An 8,282-nucleotide genomic window follows, 5' to 3' on the forward strand; every position below is an offset into this window, starting at 1 on the left:
TGGCCACTAACACTGAATCACGAATAGTCCATCAATGGCTCTGATCGATGATGCGTCTGATCACCAAAATTTACAAAATGTGATTACCAGTATCTCCAGGGACTGTCTTTGCTCTCCAATAATACGCCTGATCATGGCGATCTCTTCTCGTCAATGTTTCTGATGGCCAAGGTATTGATCACCAATGCACCATCACAAACGTCAGCAATAGTATGATCACCAATGTCCTTGATTGATCTTTTTCTTTTCTGAGACAGAGTTTCATTATGTTGCCCCGGCTACCCTCAAATTCCTGGGTTCAAGTGACCCTCCTGCCTCAGACTCCCAAGTAACTGGGACTCAGGTGCATGCCACCTTGTCAGGTGATTAGTTTTTTTTTCTAATGATCTGATGATTCATGTGTGATCTTCTCCAGTCTCATCACCAATGTCTTTTTTTTTTCTTTTTCCTTTGGTTTTTTTTTTTTTGGTACCGGGAATTGAACTCAGGCGCCCTCGACCACTGAGCCCCATCCCCAGCCCTATTTTGTATTTTATTTAGAGACAGAGTCTCGCTGAATTGCTTAGGGCCTCACTTTTGCTGAGGCTGGCCTCCACCTTGCGATCCTCCTTCCTCAGCCTCCTGAGCCGCTGGGATGACAATGTGCTACTGTGCCTGGCGCCAATGACTCTAAAAGGATGTTCTCAGTCACTTGTCTCTGATCAGTCATATTTCTAATCAACAATGTGACTGATGTCCAATGTCCCTGATCATAGATTCCTCTCACCATCAAATTTCCTGTCAATGCTGGTTATCGATATACCCGATTACCTGCCTCGGATAACCAAGGTCTCTTATCATCAGTATCTCTGACGTCCAGTATCAGTGATTGCTGCCTCTTCTTCAGAGTCTCCCATGGCTGATGTTCCTGTTCCCCAAAGCCCCTCAAGCCCCTGATCACCAACCTCCCTGGTCACCAACAGTCCCCGGTGGTTGGTATCTCCAGTCACCAACATCTCTGATGACTAAATCCTGCAATCCTCCACGTCCCTGGTCACCAAGGCCTTTGATCAGCAATAGACCACAGCGTCTGGATCCCGTGTCTGCCGTCATTGAATCTGATCACCGACGTCGCCTACGCCCTCGGTCAGTAAGGACCTGAGTACCCTGTGCTTTCACTACTAATGCGACTGGTGACTCACATCCACGGTCCCCGTCTCCCTGATCGGTGGTCAGCCGTATCTCCGATCAGTGATTCTTCTGATCACCAGGACCTTCCTCCTCCGGGCTGCCCGCCCACACCTCCTCTACTCACATCCTGTTTGCATGACATCCTCTCTCACCAACGTCACCATCTCCGATGACGCGTCACAGATCACAACGCCTTCAAAAGCCATCGTCAACTCTGGTGACCCAGGGCTGTGTCCACTGGGGTCCCTCGTGACTAGTATTTCTGATGACCTGGTTCCTTGACGGTTCATTGGGTCAGGAGGTTTTCCTTTCATGTTTCCCGTGTCCGTTCCCTGGACATGGGGAGGCCACGGTCCTGTGAAGGCCAGTGCTTTGTCTCAGAAGCCCAGCTTGTCGGGACAGACCTTCTCTAGGACTCCGAACTCAGGACACCTCTGCCCGGGTGCCTCCCGTACCTTACTTATGTGCAGACAGGAGGCAACGTGGGCCTCGGCTTCCCAGGTGGTGTATTGTGGTCATGGTGCCCACAGGCCTCCTCAAGATCGCCCCTTCCGTCCCCCACCAGCTCCGGAGCATGCTGGCTCCCCTTCCTCCAGCAAGCCGTAGCCACAGCAAGGTCAGGAACATTCTTCTGCCCTGTTCCTGCAGCGTTGTGACTGCAGAATTACGTCAAGGGTGCTTGTTGGACATTTTTATATGTGTCGGTGAGCTTTTCTTTACTGTAACAAAATGCCTGAGGAAATCGCCTTAAAAAAAAAGTCTTAAAGGCGGAGAGGTTTCTTTGGGCTCTCAGTTTGAGAGGCTTCTGTCCACCATCGGCTGGTTCCGTCACCATGAGTCTGAGGTAAACGTGGTGGAAGGGCCTGGTGAGGTGAAATGGCCTTCCTTGTAGTGTCCAGGAAGCATAGAGGCAGAGGAAGGGGCTGGGGACATGACAGAACCTTCCAGGGCAAGTCCCCCGTGACCTACTTTCTCTGAGTAGACTTCGCCTCCTACCATCTCCCCAAAATACCATTGGTGAGATTAAAAATGGCCATTTATGATGCAGTTAGAGACTTTGGGGTTCACCCACCTCCCCAAAGCCGTGCCTCTCAATGTCACCAGGTGGAGGACGGAGTCTTCAACCTGTCATCAAATCCACAGCAGCAACGGCCTCGTTTATTTTTTAAAATTTTCTTTTTGTTGTTGATGGACCTTTATTTTATTTATTTATTTTTAAGAGGTGCTGTTGGAACCCAGGGCGTCACGCGGCCTAGGCAGGTGCCCCACTGCCGAGGCTCCAGTCCCAGCCCGTGATTTTGCTTCTAGAAAACGTGTCTGACCCCAAGTCCAGAGTCACAGCCTGGAGTACAGAGCTCAGGCTGGAGCCTGCAGCCGGGAACCTGGAGACCAAGAGGCGGTATCCTGGGACTCAGAAACCTGGACTCACAGAGCACAGAGGCCGGAGCCTCCAACCCAGAACCTACACACAGCTTTGGAGCTCGGAACCCAGAACATGCCAGAAACTCTGAGCCTGGAGTTCAGAATCTCGGTTTCGGCCCACAGAGCCCCACCACCTGAATGTGGGACCCCGAATCCACAACCCAGAGCCCAGATCTCAAAACCCACAGGGGGCTGGTTCTCTGTGACCACCTCCCCCACTAGCTGCTTGCTTTCTCCAGTCACCCCATATTTTTGGGGGGTCCCAGGGATTGAACTCAGGGACACTCGGCCACTGAGCCGCATCCCCAGTCCTTTTATATTTTATTTAGAGACAGGGTCTCACTGAGTTGCTTAGGGTCTCGCTAAGTTGCTGAGGCTGGCCTCCACCTTGCGATCCTCCTGCCTCAGCCTCCGGAGCCACTGGGATGACAGGCAGGTGCCACCACTCCTGGCTCCAGTCACCCCATATTTTTGGGCACGGCTGAGGGTCCTATTGACATTAAATGAGCAGATGGGAGGCCCACGCCGCAGAGCACAGGGACTGTGCATGGTCCCCTTTGGGTCCCCTCTGCCCTCGCTGGCTTGGGGCTGTGGAATGGAAGTCGGCCCTGCTCCTTCTCAGGGCGGGAACCACGCGCACCAGCACCCCTGTCCTGGTGACAACCCTCGGGGCGCCTCTCTGTGACAAGGGGCGGCAGCCAGGCTGGGCGGGGAGAGAGTTGGGCTGAAAGGGAGACCAAGCGCCCAAGTTCAAGTCTCAGCAAGTCACCTGGGAGCGAGGGAGCCCGGACTCGGTGTCCCCCTGTCCCCTCTGGCCGCAGATGACCAGCCCTGACAGCTGGGTCGTGCTGCAGGGTCAACAGCGAGCCCTCCGGGGACACGAAGCGCCCAGGCAGGGCCGGGCACGCAGGCCAGGCGCCACCAGCGGTCTCCCTGTGCGGGACACGGGCTGCCGCTCTGGTCGGGGCCTGGCGCCAGGGCGGCCGGGTGGGGTTGCTCTTTGTTCCCTGTTTGCGCCCAGGTGGGGCCGCGGCCCGGCCTCCCTTCCTCTTGCTGGGCCTTTTCCAAGCGGCCTCTGGCTGGCGGCGCTGCTCTGAGCCTCCTGGGCACCCGCTCTGCAGACGGGGGAGAAGACAGTGCTCCAGGGGGTCCCAGGGCCACAGGGCTGCACCCGCCCCGGGTGTGGAAAGGAATGCATGTCACCGTCGCCTGACCCAGGGACAGGCTCACCTGGGCGGGAGCGAAGACAAACAGCGGATTCCCAGGGCGGGCGGATCCGAAGCCGGTTTGTGACCCAAGACCCTTCGATTCAAATGCCACTGAGCTTTTGGGTTTCTTTTTTTTTTTTTTTTTTAATTTTAAGGCAAAATGATTCTGAACTTTATCTTGAAGAACGAACAGGCAAGCCCAGCAGAATAAATCAGAAAATGAGAGGAAATAGAGAAAGCTTGCTTGTGAGTTGTGTGTGTGTGTGTGTGTGTGTGTGTGTGTGAAATGCTTTCCAACATTAGGCCAGATTCTGTGGTCACAATAGTTCATCTCTGTAACAATAAACAGATCAGCCAGCCTCAGGGGTGCGCACAGGAGGCTGGGGCAGGAGGATCGCAAGGTGGAGGCCAGCCTCAACAACTCAGTGAAGCCCTAAGCAACTCAGTGAGACCCTGTCTCTGAATAAACTATAAAAAGGGCTCTGGGTTCAATCCCTGGTACCAAAAGTCACAATAAATTAAAAAATCAATGGCCAGGCCTTGGGTAAGCCCGAAACTGACCCTATGATTTACAAGATACTGGATCATAATCCTGGGACTCAATCAATGCAAGGGTGGAGGTTATGCGATCAAACGGTTTTGGAAGACTGTTTTGTTCTTTTTCTCTTTTTACTTTTTTCGGTGCTGGGGATTGAACCCAGGGCCCCATGCACACTAGGCAAATGCTCTTCCACTGAGCCGCATCTCCAACACCACGTGGCATTACAATGACTAACTGCCCACCATGTGTCTGGCGAACTTCTACTTTAAGGTTCTATCTGCCAATAGACCTATACAATATGGATGGGTTGTGCCAGGTGCTGTGGTGCATGCCTGGAACCCCAGCAGCTTGGGAGGCCGAGGCAGGAGGATCAAAAGTTGGAGGCCAGCCTCAGCCACTTAGCAAGGTCTTCAGCAACTCAGCGAGACCCTGTCTCTAAATAAAATATAAAAAGGGTTGGGGAGGTGGCTCAGTGGTTAAGCACCCCGGGTTCAGTCCCTGAGATAAAAAGAAAAAGTGGATGAATTAGAAATGGTTTCAAGCAGGAGAGTCGCAGAAAAAGAGGAGGCAGGCCTGAGCAATTTCTGTGTCTGTCCCCTCAGGTGAAAAGACTCGGGTTTCTCAATAGACCCTCCCTCCCATCTCCACCAGACCTGGGTCTCAGGGACCCTGGGATTGAGTCCTGACTCCACACATACCCTAGCATAGCTGGAGACTGAGCAGAGATTTAATCTTTCTGTTGTGTTGCTGTTTGTGGCGCTGACTGGAGGCTGGAATCCCGGGCTCGTGCATGCGAGGCGAATGCTTTACCCCTGAGCCACATCCCCAGTCCGAAAGATTTAATCTTGAAACCAACCGCTGCGACCTACCCAGCTGGATCGCCAAGTCTGGTTCCCCCAAACTCAGTTGTCAGAGAGTCACTGGAAACCTTAAAGGTTGGGTTCAGTCTTTGGAGGAAGTAGAGAGGGAAAGATGGAAAAAGCTTTTCAGAAAGGAAGGGCTGCAGGTTGATTTGGGACGGTGCTTTTGAAATTAGCGCTGAGATAATCTCAATTCCAGGATTGAAAGTGCTTCATGATTACCCAGAGGCCTTTGGCAAGAAGTTCTGGATCCAGAGATTATCAGGACACTAAGATTCCTCTCCTCTCCCTTTTCTTCTCTCTCTCTCTTTCTGGTACTGGGGACTGACCCCAGGGGTGCTTAACCACTGAGCCACCTCCGCAGCCCTTTTTATATTTTATTTAGAGACAGGGTCTTGCTGAGTTGCTCAGGGCCTCACTAAGTGGCTGAGGCTGGCCTCCAACTTGCGATCCTCCTGCCTCAGCCTCCTGAGCCCCGGGGATGCACCGTGCCCCACAAGGACACCCCTATTTCTAAAACTGAGAGACTTCATACACACTAAATACTCAGCAAAGCGGGATGATGAGAATAAATACAAGAAACTAAAGCAGGGACTCCAACAGATATCGGGTCACCATGTGTTCACAGCAGCATCATTTGCAATAGTCAAAAGGTGGAAATGACCCAGGAGTCCAAGGACAGATGAATGGATAAATCAAATGTGGTCTATCCCAACAATGGAATATTAGTCAGCCTTAAAAAGGAAGGAAATTCTGACATATGAACTGAACTTGAGAACATGATGCTTGGAAAAATAAGGCAAACGCAGTCAAGTATTGTATGATTCCCCTGACCTGCAATCCCGAGAGCAATCAAGTTTAGAGAGATGGAAAGCGGGTGCCGGATGCATCTAATCCCAGTGGTTGGGGAGGCTGAGGCAGGAGGATCGCAAGTTGGAGGCCAGCCTCAGTCACTTAGGGAGACCCTCTCCCTAAATAAAAAATAAAAAGGGCTGGGATGTGGCTCAGGGGTGAAGCGCCCCTGGGGTCAATCCCTGGGACCAAAAGGAGAAAAAAGTTGAGCATTGGCCTCCCTCCAACCCCCAACCCAGGTAAGCCCTTCCAGATCCCGCCAGCCCAGCTGGGGAAACTGAGAGCCGCCTGTTCTGCTTTCCCAAGGATGACGGTGTCCCCCGCCTGGGAGAGCCCAGACTGGGTGCAGCATGCGCCCTCCCTGGAGAGCCGGAGGGAGCCCTCTGCGCAGCTGCTTCTGCGCATGCCCCGGGTCCTCCTGGGCTCCACCCCCAGGCCACACCTCCAGGATCCCGGCACCGCCCCAGCTGCTGCTTCTCCTGCCTGCCTTTGATTCCGCTCTGGAGAGTGGGACTTAAAAGGGGAGGCTGATTGGGGTAACAGAATTGAGGGACCGAGGGAACTTTTCTACACACCACCGTCTCCCTGGCATCCATTCACCCGATACCCCCTCACCTCTCCTGTGCACCTCCAGCCCCTCTTATCTGCTTCATTGAGCCAGCCTCCCAGCCTCCTCTAGCCTCCAAACCTCCCAGCCTCCTGATTCTGCTCTCTCTCTCCTTTCTATAGATGAGATCACCAAAGGGACCTTTCTTCACCTTTTCAATTAGGAAATATTTCAGATATCCAGGCTTCTATGCTGCATAACATCAACCTGAGGCTTGAACCCAGACCCACAAATTCATAATCTCATGGTTTTTGTGGGTCAGGTGCCTGGGCAGGTCTCAACTAGGTTCCCTTCCGGGTCTCACAAGGATCCCCGGCAAGGCGCAGACCAGGGCTGGGTTCTCATCAGCAGCTCGACTGGGGAGGAGCCAGCTACCCAGCTTTCTCTGATTCTCAGCAGAAGTCATTTCCTTGCAGATGTAGAAGCCTGCTCCTGCCAAGCCAGCAACACGCCCAGAGTCATGGAGTCACTCCATGGTGGTAGATCTAATCGCAGAGCCAAATGGTGACTGATGGGAGGGTAGCCTATACCACATGGATACACCAGACGAAGGGAGATTTATATCCTGGGCGGACAGAGGAGACTCGCGATTTCATGAAGCTTCTCAGAGTGGAGCATGATTTAAAACTCATGATCGATCTCTGGAATGTTTCATTTACTATTTTCAGACTTTGACCTCTGAGATGGTGGAAAGCAAGACCTCAGGTAAGGGGGGACTACTCTAGTGTCATATGCTAAATGTCATTTTGCCATCACATTTGAGAAATTATTTCACACTGCTGTGAAGTTCTGGTTTTCCACTGCATTTAAAATAGCCCAGGGTGTAAAGCTAGCACACCGATTCTGCTCATTCTCTTCGAGATGGATATTTCAGCGGCTTCCTCCTGCTTAATACTATAAATAGCAGCAATGAGCATCTTTGTCCCCGTGTCTCGGTGAGAGATCCCCTGGGGACATTAAGACCAGAGGAGGAACTACTGACATAGAGTTCTCTGCACCCTTGTATCTTCAAAAAAAGGCCAGAGAACTTTCCAGAATGATTGCACCAATTTATATGCTCACCAGCATGTATGGCAATTCCTTACCATGTCAAACTTAGACTTTAATTTTTTGCCATTTGGTGGGTATGAAACTGAATATCATGTCTGCAGGACAATCTTTCTAGAATTCACAGTGTTTCCTTCTCTTACTTCAAATATTCCCAAAGCTTCCCCATGCCAGGACACTTAGGCCTGACCTCTCTGTCCCAAGATCTCCACTGTCCCAGGCATGGCAGACGACATACACCAGCTGACTCCCCACCAAGACTTCAGGAACCCATTTCCAGACTTGAGGTTCCTGCTTTACTAAGAAATAAACAACCAAACACGTCACCTGCATGTTTCAAATGTTCACATTGGAAACCCTAATGATTTCAGTGCATAAGAAAAGCTATGCACACAATAACTTCAGGGTATAAAACAAAATTCCCAACCTCAGAGCTGTTGACCTTTGGGGCTAGATTTTTTTTTTTTTTTCTGGTGGGGGATGTTGTGGGATGTTCAGCAACATCCCTGGTCTTTACCCAGGTTATCAACCTGTGTTCCATGTGTCACGGGGCAGGTGACACAGCTGATTTGAGC

This window comes from Sciurus carolinensis, chromosome 19 (assembly GCF_902686445.1).
Source record: "Sciurus carolinensis chromosome 19, mSciCar1.2, whole genome shotgun sequence".
In the NCBI taxonomy this organism is placed as follows: Eukaryota; Metazoa; Chordata; class Mammalia; order Rodentia; family Sciuridae; genus Sciurus; species Sciurus carolinensis.